The sequence below is a fragment of the Oncorhynchus kisutch genome, linkage group LG7, assembly GCF_002021735.2.
Source record: "Oncorhynchus kisutch isolate 150728-3 linkage group LG7, Okis_V2, whole genome shotgun sequence".
NCBI classification, from domain to species: domain Eukaryota; kingdom Metazoa; phylum Chordata; class Actinopteri; order Salmoniformes; family Salmonidae; genus Oncorhynchus; species Oncorhynchus kisutch.
The window spans coordinates 47,278,950-47,299,880 of NC_034180.2; the positions used below are offsets into that span (position 1 = coordinate 47,278,950).

At 43.1% G+C, this 20,931-nt stretch overlaps 1 long non-coding RNA gene across 1 annotated transcript; it reads left to right on the forward strand.

The window, feature by feature from the left end:
- Window positions 1–6,490: 6,490 nt before the first annotated feature.
- Window positions 6,491–8,827, forward strand: LOC116374710 (uncharacterized). Its single transcript, XR_004210671.1, has 3 exons — window positions 6,491–6,903; window positions 7,250–7,336; window positions 7,810–8,827. It is a non-coding gene; the product is annotated as an uncharacterized LOC116374710 (long non-coding RNA).
- The last annotated feature ends 12,104 nt before the right edge of the window (window positions 8,828–20,931 follow it).

The following is a 20,931-nucleotide window of genomic DNA, read 5'->3' on the forward strand; positions in this document are numbered from 1 at the left end:
CCTGATGGATGCTAGAACATCACGTTGATCTGATGAAGGCTAGAAGATCACATTGATCTGATGGAGGCTAGAACATCACATTGATCTGATGGGTGCTAGAACATCACATTGATCTGATAAAAATTTGGGACATCACCTTGATCTGATATGTGCGAGAACATCATATTGATCTGATGGATGCTAGAACATCACATTTGTCTGATATTATAATGGAACATCACATTGATCTGATGGAGGCTAGAACATCACATTGATCTGAGGGATGCTAGAACATCACATTGATCTGATGGGTGCTAGAACATCACATTGATCAAATAAAATAATAGAACATCACATTGACATGATGGATGCCTGAACATCACATTGATCTAATGGATGCTAGAACATCACATTGATCTGATGGAGTCTTGACCATCACATTGTTCTGAGGGATGCTAGAACATCACATTGATCTGATGGGTGCTAGAACATCACATTGATCTGATGGATGCCAGATCACATTGATCTAATGGATGCTAGAACATCACATTGATCTGATGGAGGCTAGAACATCACATTGTTCTGAGGGATGCTAGAACATCACATTGATCTGATTAAATAATAGAACATCACATTGATCTGATAAAATAATAGAACATCACATTGATCTGATAAAATAATAGAACATGACATTGATCTGATCGAGGCTAGAACATCACATTGATCTGATGGATGCTAGAACATCACATTGTTCTGATGGGAGCTAGAACATCACATTGATCTGAGGGATGCTAGACCATCACATTGATCTGATGGGTGCTAGAACATCACATTGACATGATGGATGCTAGAACATCACATTGATCTGATGGGTGCTAGAACATCACATTGATCTGATGGGTGCTAGAACATCACATTGATCTGATGGGTGCTAGAACATCACATTGACATGATGGATGCTAGAACATCACATTGATCTGATGGGTGCTAGAACATCACATTGACATGATGGAGGCTAGAACATCACATTGATCTGATGGGTGCTAGAACATCACATTGACATGATGGATGCTAGAACATCACATTGACATGATGGGTGCTAGAACATCACATTGACATGATGGAGGCTAGAACATCACATTGACATGATGGAGGCTAGAACATCAGATAGAACTGATGGAGGCTAGAACATCACATTGACATGATGGAGGCTAGAACATCACATTGATCTGATGGGTGCTAGAACATCACATTGACATGATGGAGGCTAGAACATCACATTGATCTGATGGGTGCTAGAACATCACATTGACATGATGGATGTTAGAACATCACATTGATCTGATGGGTGATAGAACATCACATTGATCTGATGGATGCTAGAACATCACATTGACATGATGGGTGCTAGAACATCACATTGACATGATGGAGGCTAGAACATCACATTGACATGATGGAGGCTAGAACATCACATAGAACTGATGGAGGCTAGAACATCACATTGACATGATGGAGGCTAGAACATCACATTGACATGATGGAGGCTAGAACATCACATTGACATGATGGAGGCTAGAACATCACATTGACATGATGGAGGCTAGAACATCACATTGACATGATGGAGGCTAGAACATCACATTGATCTGATGGAGGCTAGAACATCACATTGACATGATGGAGGCTAGAACATCACATTGACATGATGGAGGCTAGAACATCACATTGATCTGATGGAGGCTAGAACATCACATTGACATGATGGAGGCTAGAACATCACATTGACATGATGGAGGCTAGAACATCACATTGACATGATGGAGGCTAGAACATCACATTGACATGATGGAGGCTAGAACATCACATTGACATGATGGAGGCTAGAACATCACATTGACATGATGGAGGCTAGAACATCACATTGATCTGATGGGTGCTAGAACATCACATTGATCTGATGGGTGCTAGAACATCACATTGACATGATGGAGGCTAGAACATCACATTGATCTGATGGGTGCTAGAACATCACATTGATCTGATGGGTGCTAGAACATCACATTGACATGATGGATGCTAGAACATCACATTGATCTGATGGGTGCTAGAACATCACATTGATCTGATGGGTGCTAGAACATCACATTGACATGATGGAGGCTAGAACATCACATTGACATGATGGAGGCTAGAACATCACATAGAACTGATGGAGGCTAGAACATCACATTCACATGATGGAGGCTAGAACATCACATTGACATGATGGAGGCTAGAACATCACATTGACATGATGGAGGCTAGAACATCACATTGACATGATGGAGGCTAGAACATCACATTGACATGATGGAGGCTAGAACATCACATTGACACGATGGAGGCTAGAACATCACATTGATCTGATGGAGGCTAGAACATCACATTGACATGATGGAGGCTAGAACATCACATTGATCTGGAGGCTAGAACATCACATTGACATGATGGAGGCTAGAACATCACATTGACATGATGGAGGCTAGAACATCACATTGATCTGATGGAGGCTAGAACATCACATTGATCTGATGGAGGCTAGAACATCACATTGACATGATGGAGGCTAGAACATCACATTGACATGATGGAGGCTAGAACATCACATTGATCTGATGGAGGCTAGAACATCACATTGACATGATGGAGGCTAGAACATCACATTGACATGATGGAGGCTAGAACATCACATTGACATGATGGAGGCTAGAACATCACATTGACATGATGGAGGCTAGAACATCACATTGATCTGATGGAGGCTAGAACATCACATTGATCTGGAGGCTAGAACATCACATTGACATGATGGAGGCTAGAACATCACATTGACATGATGGAGGCTAGAACATCACATTGATCTAATGGAGGCTAGAACATCACATTGACATGATGGAGGCTAGAACATCACATTGACATGATGGAGGCTAGAACATCACATTGACATGATGGAGGCTAGAACATCACATTGACATGATGGAGGCTAGAACATCACATTGACATGATGGAGGCTAGAACATCACATTGATCTGATGGAGGCTAGAACATCACATTTACATGATGGAGGCTAGAACATCACATTGATCTGATGGAGGCTAGAACATCACATTGACATGATGGAGGCTAGAACATCACATTGACATGATGGAGGCTAGAACATCACATTGATCTGATGGGTGCTAGAACATCACATTGACATGATGGAGGCTAGAACATCACATTGACATGATGGAGGCTAGAACATCACATTGACACGATGGAGGCTAGAACATCACATTGATCTGATGGGTGCTAGAACATCACATTGATCTGATGGAGACTAGAACATCCAAACATTGTTTATGTAATGCAGTTATGACGGACATTTATTCATGTTGATGTGACCATGTGAAATTCTCAAATTCCACACAAATTAATTTAATATTTGTTATTATCAGATAGATATTATCAGTTAGATATTATTGTCAGAGTTTGCATATATCATTTGGCAGTTGGATTCAGAAGCATCAGAGAGAGAGAGCATTGGAATTTGTGAATCCCTCAAAGCTGAAAAGGACCCTCAAGGCTCTACTTTGATGCCAGATAGAGCCAGGAGAGGAGGGGTGGTAGGGTGAACTACACTACAGATACAACGAATGAAGTGTCAGTAAATTACCCAGTGATTTTATCAGATCAATATGATGTTGTAGCACCAATCAGATCAATGTGATGTTCTATTATTTTATCAGATTGTGGGGAAAACCTTATTTTGTATTCAATTGCCTGCCTTTCCAACGGTATGTGTGTGAGTGTGCGGCTATCTCTCTCCACGTGATGACTGGACTTTTAGCTACTCTCTCCTCTGTTGTTACCAGAAGAAGAAATAGAGGGTCTTTGTTGACGGTGGATTAAGAAGGAACGCCTTGAATGGTTTTCTTTGGGTAGAAACGAGGGGGAGGCGACAGGGGTTACGAGGGGGCAGGTGGGGTGGGGAGAGGAGGGCGATGCTAATTATGCATGGCGATTGTTGATAGCTTGATTGTCTGCGTCCAGCTGCACAGAGAACCGGGGGGAGTGTGAGAGGGCGGGGATGCGGAGCGAGGCAGACTCACTGACGCCAGTCTCGAAATTCTCCCATCCATTGAAAGAGAGCCTCGATTGTGTTGGGGCCTTTCCGACAGCGTGGCGCGAGGGCACCTGATCCCTGCCCAGACGCACCAGTGTCACACGGATTGAGAGCCCAGGAATCTGCAGATAGGCAATAAAAAGCCCAGGCTGGTGAGGGCACCCGCTGCTTATGCCATTTTTTTACATCCAGAAGTGTAACATGGTAGCCTACCAACGCGCAGAAAAAGTGTTTATAATCGTGCAGCAATATAACTGTATTTCACTTTTGTATACTTATCGTTTCATGTAGACTAACTTTGTTTGCCACCATATTCTTCTAATTGTAGTGTTTATTTTTACGCATATATAATAATATAATGTTGCTTTATACAGAACACATGTATAAATAGTCATTTTCTCACCATGCCAGCGATTTTAGGACAATATTTGTCCAACCTCCTCCCCTTGACATATTTAAGACAGATATCTGAGGTAGAAGTCTTGTTTGGACAACCAGTAACGTTCACAAAATGTATTTTTAAAATAGCAATGGACCGAACTCTGGTCACACGGTATAAAATTAGTAGTTTGCTCTTGAGTGAGGTCGTTGAATGACTTGTAGTCATTAGGGGTCAACAAGTGGGGGGTAGCAGCCTACACGCTGACATGAACATCTGTGCAACCGCTGAAAAGGGGCGGGCCATTGGGCCAATTCCACTGGCGCATATTTACGCACGAATGTATCTTTATCGAACATAAAACAATTAGGCTATACTTCTATTTGTTCAAAATATAAAAATAGCGAGGATTAAAACTCACTCCTAAATCTTGTTTTTATATGTTTGTGTCTTTTACGTGAAGGATTACTACATCCTTGGTTTTCCCAATTGATGACAAATATTTACTCCTTCTTTAATCAGATTATGTGTAAACCAACCCAATGGCCCCAGTGTTATCTAATGCTAGTATTGACATTAACAAAGATATGGTTGCGCCTTCAGAGGAGAGGAACCAAATTTGATATTTTTAAGGAGTCAGCATTTCTTATTCTCATGCATTGGAGGTCGGAACAAAGCTCAGTGGGCTGCAGCAACAGAGAGAAGTGGGCAGACCCAGGACTTTGAGTGGCGGGCCCAGTAAAATATCTCGGTGAGGAAATTCTGGTCAGGGTGGGCCTTTTGCCAGAGCGGCGCGTTGGAGCGGGTGAATGGATGACGTCGGGAGACTGGCGCCAGGCTGTCTGGGACGGGCGCGTTAGATCAACACAGCTGGGTTGGAATAGGACACACAGCTGGGCGAGGGTACATTCCTCCACAAAACACGATTGTGAGAAAAAGGAAAATGAGACCAAATAGGAACAGAGGGGACACGGTTTGACTAAAAAATGCAGGGGTTAAAAAGAAAGAGAAGAATATACAACTTATTTTGAGTTAGGGTTCATCCCAAATTTTATTCACAATAACATAGCCCGAATGTTGTTCTCCTCTGTCATGGTTAACTGCAGATTTCATATTTGTTTGGATTTCGGTTTTTTTAAATCTTCATTTTATTTGACATTAAAAATATAAAAGAAGATGAATTGATAGTGGTATAGACAAAGTCCAGCTAGGCATATACAACAGAGTTTCTTATTTCTTATGATAATAATATGATTAGCTAATAATAACAAATTCAAAACTGTTATTCACAAAGAAGGGAGTTTGCACTTTCAAGAACTCATGTAAGGCATTCAACTGTTTGGATAACTTATCTAGGCTTCTTGAATCTATTGCTAATGAAAATAACTGTTGTATCCCTATCCTCCAAGCCTACATCTTTTGGGTGAAGAAATGTGAAAACCATCACTTTTTATAAGGCTTATAATTATAGGATTTTCAATCTTATCTTCTCTGTCTGCCTGTCTGCCTGTCTGCCTGCCGCTTGACAAGTCTTAAAATCATGTGATGCCAAAAGAGGTGGAAAAATTATTCCTGACGCCAGAATGTCTGCAACGTCATGAGAGGAACACATTGGCGTGAAACCCGTAACGGTAACGTGTGGCTTCAATTTGATAAAGGAAGAAGATCCAGAGAGTCTATGTCAGTGAGCAAAACAGCCATATTTAGGTCTATTAACCAAGTTGAATGTTTCTTGTTGGATAGTTTATGTATTCAGTGCTCACCAAAATGATGTTTTCTTGATTGTATCCTAATATCTGAAATAGGATTGACTAGCATCATTGCTTGAATTTCTGCCCCCACCCCTACCTCGCCCCGGTAGGTGACGTTTGAACAGCCAATCATAAACCCCGAGCTTCTCAGAACAACTAGGAAGTCTCTACGCTGGCTAATCAGAGCACGAGGGTGTATTTATTTGTGAGAATGGGCGGCGACTGACTAACAAGGGTGTATAAAGCCATCCTCACACCCACACCGAAGTACTGTAGCTGGTTGTTGCCTTAGCGTCTCACTTTATTTCACATTGAATTAACTAATTGTAGGCTACTTTAAAAACATGAAAGCCATCAGTCCTATGAGATCTGTCAGAAGCTGCTACGAAGCTGTCCGCTGCATTTCGGATCAGAGTCTCTCCATCACCCGGAATAAGCCATCTATGGAGGAATCCGTGGGCGCGCTGTGCGATATGAATGACTGCTACTCCAAACTGAAGGAGCTGGTACCGAGCATCCCACAGAACAAGTCCGTCAGTCAAGTGGAAATTCTGCAACACGTTATCGACTACATATTCGACCTACAAATCGCGTTGGAAGACGAGTCTTCAGCGACAACCACGCCTGATTTGGTCCTGTCACTAAAGGTGAGGATGGTTACTCGCTCCCGCCCCCGTTATGTAGGATTTATTGCATTGTCTCATAGTTTCCGTTGTATCAAATTGACGCGCATGTAAAGGAAAACGTAGGTTTATTTTTGCCGTGTAAACATATGAACAATGTGATGTTGGAAAGCATTTATATTTGCTGTTACATGATGCACGATCAAATTATAACCAAATATCAGTGCAGGCCTCGACTGTTATGTCGTTGCAATACATGTAACCATAAGTACATCTACTGCACGTGTCCTTGTTTATGTCTTGCTGTCAGTGAGGCTAATAATTTCGCTGTTAGCGGCTATAATATTTATCCCCCCCTCCCCCCACGAAGAATGCAGACCTTGCACGCAATTTCTCCCAAGAAGATGGACGGTTGTGCCGTTAAAGAGGAGGAATAGGCCTATAACGTCCATAAATGGTATGTAGCCAATCTATAGTCATCTATGCTTGTGTTATTACTATTGCATTACATGTATCCAATATAATTACCGACTTGCTGTGACGTGGCTGGCAATTGCAACTGCTTCAATGAAACTGTGTCAACAAACTGCATACCTCTAAAAAAATATATGATGTAGCCTTACTTTCTAAGATGATTCATAGCAATAAATAGCAATGAAGGGGACATTGATATGCAGGGAAATAGTCTAGTCCCCTTTCCTCTCTTATCTTCCACTCACCATGGTTGCCAATTAGCCAAGCCAGTGTGGTGGATTCATTGCTATCAGCCTGGGGTTGGTGAATGTGTGGTGGATTCATTGCTATCAGCCCGGGGTTGGTGAAAGCTCCACACTAGGCGCCAGTCTGCTCCACCTCTAAGGCGGAGGGAGGGAGTGTGAGAGAGAGCACTGTCCTGACTTAACTTTTTCTTCCCTTTCTCTCTGTGTGCAGGTGCAGAGAAACACAGCTCCACTTCCCTCTGGGCAAGAGGACAAGAGGGCCAGAAAGAAGGTCTGGGACAGGTATTTAGAGTGGGAGAGAAGAGGACTCTTTAGTTCTCAGATCTGGGCAAGAGGACAAGAGGGCCAGAAAGAAGGTCTGGAATAGGTATTTAGAGTGGGAGAGAAGAGGACTCTTTAGTTCTCAGATCTGGGTAAGAGGGCTAGAAAGAAGGTCTGGGACGGGTATTTAGAGTGGGAGAGAAGAGGACTCTTTAGTTCTCAGATGGATGGATCATCCTCTTGTTTTCTGTCCTCTTGTCACCAGAAGTGACATAAACAACACACCAAAGCAGAAAAAGATTTGAATTGACTCTGTTTCTCTCTCTGTTTCTGTCTCTGTCCCTCTCCCTGTCTCTCTCTCTGTCTCTGTCCCTCTCCCTGTCTCTCTCTCTCTACTTGTTCCTCTCAGTTGTGGTTTTGTATCCCTCGAAATGTATCGATACATCAAGCTTTGTTGATTTATCTTTTTGTGTTACATTCCAAACCAAACCTTTTGGATTGACCTTCCAATATTTTGTTATAACCCAACCCCCCCTCCCAATCCTTCCTCCCTTCCCTCCTCTCCTAGGCCCCCCCCTCCACACACACACACACACACACACAATCCTTCCTCCCTTCCCTCCTCTCCTAGCCAGTCCTAAAACTCTATCACTTAATTCTCTCTTCATATCCTCTGTTATTTTATAATTTGAAGGTTTTCAGAACTTGGTCAAATTGTGTAAAGATCTAATTTGGTCACTGTGAACTCTGAAGGAGATGGGTTAAATGAGTTTGGTCTTGTGCGGGGGTCCTTGGATATAATCACAACTCTGTAATAGAGTTGATTGTAAATGTTTGTAGGGATTGTTTATTTCTACGGACAATGTCAAATAATTGCTGAGTTTTATAAACTTTTTTCTTTTTTAAAATCAAAGTCTGGGTTGTATGTACGTTCCTATGTAATAAAATGATGAAATGTTGTGAACGTTCTGTAGCTTTTCTTTCTTTGTTCGTTTAACATTAGGGATTGTGCATTTTGATTTTATTTTTATTTCACCTTTATTTTACCAGGTAGGCTAGTTGAGAACACCTTTATTTAACCAGGTAGGCTAGTTGAGAACACCTTTATTTAACCAGGTAGGCTAGTTGAGAACACCTTTATTTAACCAGGTAGGCTAGTTGAGAACACCTTTATTTAACCAGGTAGGCTAGTTGAGAACACCTTTATTTAACCAGGTAGGCTAGTTGAGAACACCTTTATTTAACCAGGTAGGCTAGTTGAGAACAAGTTGTCATTTGCAACTGCGACCTGGCCATGATAAAGCATAGCAGTGTGAGCAGACAACACAGAGTTACACATGGAGTAAACAATTAACAAGTCAATAATACAGTAGAAAAAAGGAGAGTCTATATACATTGTGTGAAAAAGGCATGAGGAGGTAGGTGAATAATTACAAATGGCATCCCAAATGGCAACCTATTCCCTTTATAGTGCACTACATGTGGCCATAGTAGTGCTCGATATAGGGGAATGGGGTGACGGTCGGGATGCATTAATATTTATATAGCTAAGTTATGGTGGATGATTGGCTTGAAGATCTCTTATGATTGAATTACATACCTTGATATGACAGGATGTACCTGTATTCAATAGAAGGTTGAGGTCTTGTGGTTGGAAATCAAATGACGGGTGTTTCCTGTATCTCTCTTCAGTTTTTTCCATGAGCCGTAACATAAGCAGCAATCTCTGTGGTAACATTGATGCTTTTCAGAGGAGTTGACACCTAGTTACAAATTACACTACTTGTATGATATAATATAATAATAATATATAATACTCTTATTATATCTAATCAGCCCAACCTAATACATCACAACAGGTTAGACTGCCTATAGCTGTGTTTGTAGCCTAATCATCTTCACCCATCCCGCCACAGTCAATAGCCTTGTCACAATGAATCTCGATGTCAGATCTTAAATGCTTGGCATTTCTGGAGGCTAATATATAGCCCATGTTTTTTTTTTGTGTGATATAGGTAAATTATTTAGTCCATCTAGCAATCTATCTATACAGTATGCTACGGAAACATGACATAGATCCAGTCCAGACACCATGCACTCTGATGCACCGAACTTGTTCCCCCAAAAAATAGACAATGCCTCCACCTAGTGGTTTTCAATTCAAGGGGCTTTATTGTCATGGGAACACATGTTAACATTGCCAAAGCAAGTGAAGTAGATAATATACAAAACATTTTCACAGGAAACATTACACTCACAGAAGTTGCAAAAAGCCAAACATATTATGTCTATATACACTGTTGTAACAATGTGCAAATATTTAAAGTTTAAAAAAAGGGAAAATAAAGAAACATAAATATGGGTTGTATTTACGATTGTGTTTGTTCTTCACTGGTTGCCATTTTCTTGTGGCAACAGGTCACACATATTACTGCTGTGATGGCACACTGTGGTATTTCACCCAGTAGATATGGGAGTTTATCAAAATCGGGTTTGTTTTCGAATTCAAATCAAATCAAATCAAAATCAAATCAAATGTATTTGTCACATACACATGGTTAGCAGATGTTAATGCGAGTGTAGCGAAATGCTTGTGCTTCTAGTTCCAACAATGCAGTAATAACGAACAAGTAATCTAACTAACAATTCCAAAAAAACTACTGTCTTATACACAGTGTAAGGGGATAAAGAATATGTACATAAGGATAATGAATGAGTGATGGTACAGAGCAGCATAGGCAAGATACAGTAGATGGTATCGAGTACAGTATATACATATGAGATGAGTATGTAAACCAAGTGGCATAGTTAAAGTGGCTAGTGATACATGTATTACATAAGGATGCAGTCGATGATATAGAGTACAGTATCTACGTATGCATATGAGATGAATAATGTAGGGTAAGTAACATTATATAAGGTAGCATTGTTTAAAGTGGCTAGTGATATATTTACATCATTTCCCATCAATTCCCATGATTAAAGTGGCTGGAGTAGAGTCAGTGGCATTGACAGTGTGTTGGCAGTAGCCACTCAATGTTAGTGGTGGCTGTTTAACAGTCTGATGGCCTTGAGATAGAAGCTGTTTTTCAGTCTCTCGGTCCCAGCTTTGATGCACCTGTACTGACCTCGCCTTCTGGATGACAGCGGGGTGAACAGGCAGTGGCTCGGGTGGTTGATGTCCTTGATGATCTTTATGGCCTTCCTGTAGCATCGGGTGGTGTAGGTGTCCTGGAGGGCAGGTAGTTTGCCCCCGGTGATGCGTTGTGCAGACCTCACTACCCTCTGGAGAGCCTTACGGTTGAGGGCGGTGCAGTTGCCATACCAGGCGGTGATACAGCCCGCCAGGATGCTCTCGATTGTGCATCTGTAGAAGTTTGTGAGTGCTTTTGGTGACAAGCCGAATTTCTTCAGCCTCCTGAGGTTGAAGAGGCGCTGCTGCGCCTTCTTCACGATGCTGTCTGTGTGAGTGGACCAATTCAGTTTGTCTGTGATGTGTATGCCGAGGAACTTAAAACTTGCTACCCTCTCCACTACTGTTCCATCGATGTGGATGGGGGGGTGTTCCCTCTGCTGTTTCCTGAAGTCCACAATCATCTCCTTAGTTTTGTTGACGTTGAGTGTGAGGTTATTTTCCTGACACCACACTCCGAGGGCCCTCACCTCCTCCCTGTAGGCCGTCTCGTCGTTGTTGGTAATCAAGCCTACCACTGTTGTGTCGTCCGCAAACTTGATGATTGAGTTGGAGGCGTGCGTGGCCACGCAGTCGTGGGTGAACAGGGAGTACAGGAGAGGGCTCAGAACGCACCCTTGTGGGGCCCCAGTGTTGAGGATCAGCGGGGAGGAGATGTTGTTGCCTACCCTCACCACCTGGGGGCGGCCCGTCAGGAAGTCCAGTACCCAGTTGCACAGGGCGGGGTCGAGACCCAGGGTCTCGAGCTTGATGACGAGCTTGGAGGGTACTATGGTGTTGAATGCCGAGCTGTAGTCGATGAACAGCATTCTCACATAGGTATTCCTCTTGTCCAGATGGGTTAGGGCAGTGTGCAGTGTGGTTGAGATTGCATCGTCTGTGGACCTATTTGGGCGGTAAGCAAATTGGAGTGGGTCAAGGGTGTCAGGTAGGGTGGAGGTGATATGGTCCTTGACTAGTCTCTCAAAGCACTTCATGATGACGGATGTGAGTGCTACGGGGCGGTAGTCGTTTAGCTCAGTTACCTTAGCTTTCTTGGGAACAGGAACAATGGTGGCCCTCTTGAAGCATGTGGGAACAGCAGACTGGTATAGGGATTGGTTGAATATGTCCGTAAACACACCGGCCAGCTGGTCTACGCATGCTCTGAGGGCGCGGCTGGGGATGCCGTCTGGGCCTGCAGCCTTGCGAGGGTTAACACGTTTAAATGTCTTACTCACTTCGGCTGCAGTGAAGGAGAGACCGCATGTTTTCGTTGCAGGCCGTGTCAGTGGCACTGTATTGTCCTCAAAGCGGGCAAAAAAGTTGTTTAGTCTGCCTGGGAGCAAGACATCCTGGTCCGTGACTGGGCTGGGTTTCTTCCTGTAGTCCGTGATTGACTGTAGACCCTGCCACATGCCTCTTGTGTCTGAGCCGTTGAATTGAGATTCTACTTTGTCTCTGTACTGGCGCTTAGCTTGTTTGATAGCCTTGCGGAGGGAATAGCTGCACTGTTTGTATTCAGTCATGTTACCAGACACCTTGCCCTGATTAAAAGCAGTGGTTCGCGCCTTCAGTTCCACACGAATGCTGCCATCAATCCACGGTTTCTGGTTGGGGAATGTTTTAATCGTTGCTATGGGAACGACATCTTCAACGCACGTTCTAATGAACTCGCACACCGAATCAGCGTATTCGTCAATGAATTCTTTGTGGATTGTGGATCTGTGTAATCTGAGGGAAATATGTCTCTATAATATGGTCATACATTGGGCAGGAGGTTAGGAAGTGCAGCTCAGTTTCCACCTCATTTTGTGGGCAGTGTGCACTTAGCCTGTCTTCTGTTGAGACAGTGGCGGCAGGTAGCCAAGTTGTTAGAGCATTGGGCCAGGAACTGAAAGGTTGCTCGATTGAATCCCTTAGCTGACCCTGAACAAGGCAGTTAACCCACTGTTCCTAGGCCGTCATTGTAAACAAGAATTTGTTCTTAACTGACTTGCCAAATAGCATTCTAGTTTGCACAGTTTTTTATTAATTCTTTCCAATGTGTCCAGTAATTATCTAATGATCTTTTAGTTTTCTCATGAGTTGGTTGGGTCTAATTGTGTTGTTGTCCTGTGGCTCTGTGGGGTTTGTGTTTGTGTTTGTGAACAGAGCCCCAGGACCAGCTTGCTAAGGAGACTCTTCTCCAGGTTCATCTCTCTGTAGATGATGGCTTTGTTATGGAAGGTTTGGGAATCACTTCCTATTAGGTGGTTGTAGAATTTAACAGCTTTTTTCTGGATTTTGACAGTTAGTGGGTGTTGACCTAATTCTGTTCGGATACTATAGAACCTGAGAGAGGACCTGTCAAAATAAGTTCCAGGCAGCAAATGAACTCCTTCTTGACCTTTGAACCTCTTTATACCTAGAGGTAGGGAAGTAACCAACCCACCATTGTTTGGCAGTTATCTCATTATAAAACAAAATAATGTAATATACATAATATCATTAAAAAAATATTTCTACTATTTACATTTTGTGGCAAAAGTGTACAATTGAACTGATGAACTGATGAATAAAAAAATAAAAAAATGGACCATTGATCTGAAAGCACTGGGCCCCTCTTAAAGTAGTTGACTTCAGTTGTGAATAGGTACTGACACCTAGTGGTTGACGTCACATTACTGCACTTTTCAAAGACCATGCACAATGCATGTTATTGCAAGACTATTTTAGTAGAGTACATTGATTTAAGTACATTTCAAATTGGTGATTTAGTTTATAATAATCAGGGAACAAGGGATGGATATGTCTTGCTATATCTAGCAGGAACCACCCAAAGGTTTGTGCAGAGGTCCCAAACTCAATTCCTAGAGGGCAGTATTTCTGGGAGTTCTCGCTCCCACCTTATTAATCACTTCAGGGTCATTGATTAGTTAGGAGCTCCCCTCACCTGGATGTCTTGGTCTTTATTGGACACAAAGTTAAAGGAAATAACAAAAATCAGCAGACACACGGCCCTCCAGTAATTGGAGTTTGTAACCACTGGGTTAGAGGTTACAGTAGTACCCACTGGGTTAGAGGTTACAGTAGTATCCACTGGGTTAGAGTTTACAGTAGTATCCACTGGGTTAGAGGTTACAGTAGTATCCACTGGGTTAGAGGTTACAGTAGTATCCACTGGGTTAGAGGTTACAGTAGTATCCACTGGGTTAGAGGTTACAGTAGTATCCACTGGGTTAGAGGTTACAGTAGTATCCACTGGGTTAGAGTTTACAGTAGTATCCACTGGGTTAGAGGTTACAGTAGTATCCACTGGGTTAGAGGTTAGAGTAGTATCCACTGGGTTAGAGGTTACAGTAGTATCCGCTGGGTTAGCTGTTACAGTAGTATCCACTGGGTTAGAGGTTACGGTAGTATCCACTGGGTTAGAGGTTACAGTAGTATCCACTGGGTTAGAGGTTACAGTAGTATCCACTGGGTTAGAGGTTACAGTAGTATCCACTGGGTTGGAGGTTACAGTAGTATCCACTGGGTTAGCTGTTACAGTAGTATCCACTGGGTTAGAGGTTACAGTAGAATCCACTGGGTTAGCTGTTACAGTAGTATCCACTGGGTTAGAGGTTACAGTAATATCCACTGGGTTAGAGGTTACAGTAGTATCCACTGGGTTAGAGGTTACAGTAGTATCCACTGGGTTAGAGGTTACAGTAGTATCCACTGGGTTAGAGGTTAGAGTAGTATCCACTGGGTTAGAGGTTACAGTAGTATCCACTGGGTTAGAGGTTACAGTAGTATCCACTGGGTTAGAGGTTACAGTAGTATCCACTGGGTTAGAGGTAACAGTAGTATCCACTGGGTTAGAGGTTACAGTAGTATCCACTGGGTTAGAAGTTACAGTAGTATCCACTGGGTTAGAGGTTACAGTAGTATCCACTGTGTTAGAGGTTACAGTAGTATCCACTGGGTTAGAGGTTACAGTAGTATCCACTGGGTTAGAGGTTACAGTAGTATCCACTGGGTTAGAGGTTACAGTAGTAACCACTGGGTTAGAGGTTACAGTAGTATCCACTGGGTTAGAGGTTACAGTAGTATCCACCGGGTTAGAGGTTACAGTAGTAACCACTGGGTTAGAGGTTACAGTAGTATCCACCGGGTTAGAGGTTACAGTAGTAAGCACTGGGTTAGAGGTTACAGTAGTATCCACTGGGTTAGAGGTTACAGTAGTATCCACTGGGTTAGAGGTTACAGTAGTATCCACTGGGTTAGAGGTTACAGTAGTATCCACTGGGTTAGAGGTTACAGTAGTATCCACAGGGTTAGAGGTTACAGTAGTATCCACTGGGTTAGCTGTTACAGTAGTATCCACTGGGTTAGAGGTTATAGTAGTATCCACTGGGTTAGAGGTTACAGTAGTATCCACTGGGTTAGAGGTTACAGTAGTATCCACTGGGTTAGCTGTTACAGTAGTATCCACTGGGTTAGAGGTTACAGTAGTATCCACTGGGTTAGAGGTTACAGTAGTATCCACTGGGTTAGAGTTTACAGTAGTATCCACTGGGTTAGAGGTTACAGTAGTATCCACTGGGTTAGAGGTTACAGTAGTATCCACTGGGTTAGCTGTTACAGTAGTATCCACTGGGCTAGAGGTTACAGTAGTATCCACTGGGTTAGAGGTTACAGTAGTATCCACTGGGTTAGAGGTTACAGTAGTAACCACTGGGTTAGAGGTTACAGTAGTATCCACTGGGTTAGAGGTTACAGTAGTATCCACCGGGTTAGAGGTTACAGTAGTAACCACTGGGTTAGAGGTTTCAGTAGTATCCACCGGGTTAGAGGTTACAGTAGTAAGCACTGGGTTAGAGGTTACAGTAGTATCCACTGGGTTAGAGGTTACAGTAGTATCCCACTGGTAGGTTACAGTAGTATCCACTGGGTTAGAGGTTACAGTAGTATCCACTGGGTTAGAGGTTACAGTAGTATCCACTGGGTTAGAGTTAACAGTAAGTATCACTGGGTTAGAGGTTACAGTAGTATCCACTGGGTTAGAGATTACAGTCGTATCCACTGGGTTAGAGGTTACAGTAGTATCCACTGGGTTAGAGGTTACAGTAGTATCCACTGGGTTAGAGGTTACAGTAGTATCCACTGGGTTAGAGGTTACAGTAGTATCCACTGGGTTAGAGGTTACAGTAGTATCCACTGGGTTAGCTGTTACAGTAGTATCCACTGGGTTAGAGGTTACAGTAGTATCCACTGGGTTAGAGTTACAGTAGTATCCACTGGGTTAGAGGTTACAGTAGTATCACTGGGTTAGAGGTTACAGTAGTATCCACTGGGTTAGAGGTTACAGTAGTATCCACTGGGTTAGAGGTTACAGTAGTATCCACTGGGTTAGAGTTACAGTAGTATCCACTGGGTTAGAGGTTACAGTAGTATCCACTGGGTTAGAGGTTACAGTAGTATCCACTGGGTTAGAGGTTACAGTAGTATCCACTGGGTTAGAGGTTACAGTAGTATCCACTGGGTTAGAGGTTACAGTAGTATCCACTGGGTTAGAGGTTACAGTAGTATCCACTGGGTTAGAGGTTACAGTAGTATCCACTGGGTTAGAGGTTACAGTAGTATCCACTGGGTTAGAGGTTACAGTAGTATCCACTGGGTTAGCTGTTACAGTAGTATCCACTGGGTTAGAGGTTACAGTAGTATCCACTGGGTTAGAGGTTACAGTAGTATCCACTGGGTTAGAGGTTACAGTAGTATCCACTGGGTTAGAGGTTACAGTAGTATCCACTGGGTTAGAGGTTACAGTAGTATCCACTGGGTTAGAGGTTACAGTAGTATCCACAGGGTTAGAGGTTACAGTAGTATCCACTGGGTTAGCTGTTACAGTAGTATCCACTGGGTTAGAGGTTATAGTAGTATCCACTGGGTTAGAGGTTACAGTAGTATCCACTGGGTTAGAGGTTACAGTAGTATCCACTGGGTTAGAGGTTACAGTAGTATCCACTGGGTTAGCTGTTACAGTAGTATCCACTGGGTTAGAGGTTACAGTAGTATCCACTGGGTTAGAGGTTACAGTAGTATCCACTGGGTTAGAGTTTACAGTAGTATCCACTGGGTTAGAGGTTACAGTAGTATCCACTGGGTTAGAGGTTACAGTAGTATCCACTGGGTTAAGCTGTTACAGTAGTATCCACTGGGTCTAGAGGTTACAGTAGTATCCACTGGGTTAGAGGTTACAGTAGTATCCACTGGGTTAGAGGTTACAGTAGTATCCACTGGGTTAGAGGTTACAGTAGTATCCACTGGGTTAGAGGTTACAGTAGTATCCACTGGGTTAGAGGTTACAGTAGTATCCACTGGGTTAGAGGTTACAGTAGTATCCACTGGGTTAGAGGTTACAGTAGTATCCACTGGGTTAGAGGTTACAGTAGTATCCACTGGGTTAGAGGTTACAGTAGTATCCACTGGGTAGAGGTTACAGTAGTATCCACTGGGTAGATGTTACAGTAGTATCCACTGGGTTAGAGGTTACAGTAGTATCCACTGGGTTAGAGGTTACAGTAGTATCCACTGGGTTAGAGGTTACAGTAGTATCCACTGGGTTAGAGGTTACAGTAGTATCCACTGGGTTAGAGGTTACAGTAGTATCCACTGGGTTAGAGGTTACAGTAGTATCCACTGGGTTAGAGGTTACAGTAGTATCCACTGGGTTAGAGGTTACAGTAGTATCCACTGGGTTAGCTGTTACAGTAGTATCCACTGGGTTAGCGGTTACAGTAGTATCCACTGGGTTAGAGGTTACAGTAGTATCCACTGGGTTAGAGGTTACAGTAGTATCCACTGGGTTAGAGGTTACAGTAGTATCCACTGGGTTAGAGGTTACAGTAGTATCCACTGGGTTAGAGGTTACAGTAGTATCCACCGGGTTAGAGGTTACAGTAGTATCCACTGGGTTAGCTGTTACAGTAGTATCCACTGGGTTAAGGTTACAGTAGTATCCACTGGGTTAGAGGTTACAGTAGTATCCACTGGGTTAGAGGTTACAGTAGTATCCACTGGGTTAGCTGTTACAGTAGTATCCACTGGGCTAGAGGTTACAGTAGTATCCACTGGGTTAGAGGTTACAGTAGTATCCCACTGGGTTAGCTGTTACAGTAGTAATCCACTGGGTTAGAGGTTATAGTAGTAGCCACTGGGTAGAGGTTACAGTAGTATCCACTGGGTTAGAGGTTACAGTAGTATCCACTGGGTTAGAGGTTACAGTAGTATCCACTGGGTTAGCTGTTACAGTAGTATCCACTGGGTTAGAGGTTACAGTAGTATCCACTGGGTTAGAGGTTACAGTAGTATCCACTGGGTTAGAGGTTACAGTAGTATCCACTGGGTTAGAGGTTACAGTAGTATCCACTGGGTTAGAGGTTACAGTAGTAATCCACTGGGTTAGAGGTTACAGTAGTATCCACTGGGTTAGAGGTTACAGTAGTATCCACTGGGTTAGAGTTACAGTAGTATCCACTGGGTTAGCTGTTACAGTAGTATCCACTGGGTTAGCGGTTACAGTAGTATCCACAGGGTTAGAGGTTACAGTAGTATCCACTGGGTTAGAGGTTTACAGTAGTATCCACTGGGTTAGAGGTTACAGTAGTATCCACTGGGTTAGAGGTTACAGTAGTATCCACTGGGTTAGAGGTTACAGTAGTATCCACCGGGTTAGAGGTTACAGTAGTATCCACTGGGTTAGCTGTTACAGTAGTATCCCACTGGGTTAGAGGTTACAGTAGTATCCACTGGGTTAGAGGTTACAGTAGTATCCACTGGGTTAGAGGTTACAGTAGTATCCACTGGGTTAGCTGTTACAGTAGTATCCACTGGGCTAGAGGTTACAGTAGTATCCACTGGGTTAGAGGTTACAGTAGTATCCACTGGGTTAGCTGTTACAGTAGTATCCACTGGGTTAGAGGTTATAGTAGTAGCCACTGGGTTAGAGGTTACAGTAGTATCCACTGGGTTAGAGGTTACAGTAGTATCCACTGGGTTAGAGTTACAGTAGTATCCACTGGGTTAGCTGTTACAGTAGTATCCACTGGGTTAGAGGTTACAGTAGTATCCACTGGTTTAGAGGTTACAGTAGTATCCACTGGTTAGAGTTTACAAGTAGTACCACCTGGGGTTAGAGTTTACAGTAGTATCCACTGGGTTAGAGGTTACAGTAGTATCCACTGGGTTTAGCTGTTACAGTAGTATCCACTGGGCTAGAGGTTACAGTCGTATCCCACTGGGTTAGATTGTTACAGTATCCACTGGGTTAGAGGTTACAGTAGTATCCACTGGGTTAGAGGTTACACGTAGTATCCACTGGGTTAGAGGTTAACAGTAGTAATCCAACGGGTTAACGGTACGTAGTATCCACTGGGTTAGAGGTTACAGTAGTATCCACTGGGTTAGAGGTTACAGTAGTATCCACTGGGTTAGAGGTTACAGTAGTATCCACTGGTTAGAGGTTACAGTAGTATCCACTGGGTTAGAGGTTACAGTAGTATCCACTGGGTTAGAGGTTACAGTAGTATCCACTGGGTTAGAGGTTACAGTAGTATCCACTGGGTTAGAGGTTACAGTAGTATCCACTGGGTTAGAGGTTACAGTAGTATCCACTGGGTTAGAGGTTACAGTAGTATCCACTGGGTTAAGAGGTTACAGTAGTATCCACTGGGTTAGAGGTTACAGTAGTATCCACCGGGTTAGAGGTTACAGTAAGTATCCACTGGGTTAAGGGTTACAGTAGTATCCACTGGTTAGAGGTTACAGTAGTATCCACTGGGTTAGAGGTTACAGTAGTATCCACTGGGTTAGAGGTTACAGTAGTATCCACTGGGTTAGAGGTTACAGTAGTATCCACTGGGTTAGCTGTTACAGTAGTATCCACTGGGTTTAGTTCCTGGGTTAGGTACAGTAGTATCCACTGGTTAGAGGTTACACAGTAGTATCCACTGGTTAGCTGTTCACAGTAGTATCCACTGGGCTAGAGGTTACAGTATATCCACTGGGTTAGAGGTTACAGTAGTATCCACTGGGTTAGAGGTTACAGTAGTATCCACTGGGTTAGAGGTTACAGTAGTATCCACTGGGTAGAGGTTACAGTAGTATCCACTGGGTTAGAGGTTACAGTAGTATCCACTGGTTAGAGGTTACAGTAGTATCCACTGGGTTAGAGGTAGTAGTATCCACGGTTAGAGGCTTACAGTAGTATCCACTGGGTTAGAGGTTACAGTAGTATCCACTGGGTTAGAGGTTACAGTAGTATCCACTGGGTTTAGAGGTTACAGTAGTATCCACTGGGTTAGAGGTTACAGTAGTATCCACTGGGTTAGAGGTTACGAGTAGTATCCACTGGGTTAGAGGTTACAGAGTATCCACTGGGTTAGAGGTTACAGTAGTATCCACGGGGTTAGAGGTTACAGTAGTATCCACTGGGTTAGAGGTGACAGTATTCCACGGGTTAGAGGTTACGTAGTAATCCACTGGGTTAGAGGTTACAGTAGTATCCACTGGGTTAGAGGTTACAGTAGTATCCACTGGGTTAGAGGTTACAGTAAGTATCCACTGGGTTAAGAGTAAAGAGGTTACAGTAGTATCCACTGGGTTAGAGGTTACAGTAGTATCCACTGGGTTAGAGGTTACAGTAGTATCCACTGGGTTAGAGGTTACAGTAGTATCCACTGGGTTAGAGGTTACAGTAGTATCCACTGGGTTAGAGGTTACAGTAGTATCCACTGGGTTAGAGGTTACAGTAGTATCCACTGGGTTAGAGGTTACAGTAGTATCCACTGGGTTAGAGGTTACAGTAGTATCCACCGGGTTAGAGGTTACAGTAGTATCCACTGGGTTAGAGGTTACAGTAGTATCCACTGGTTA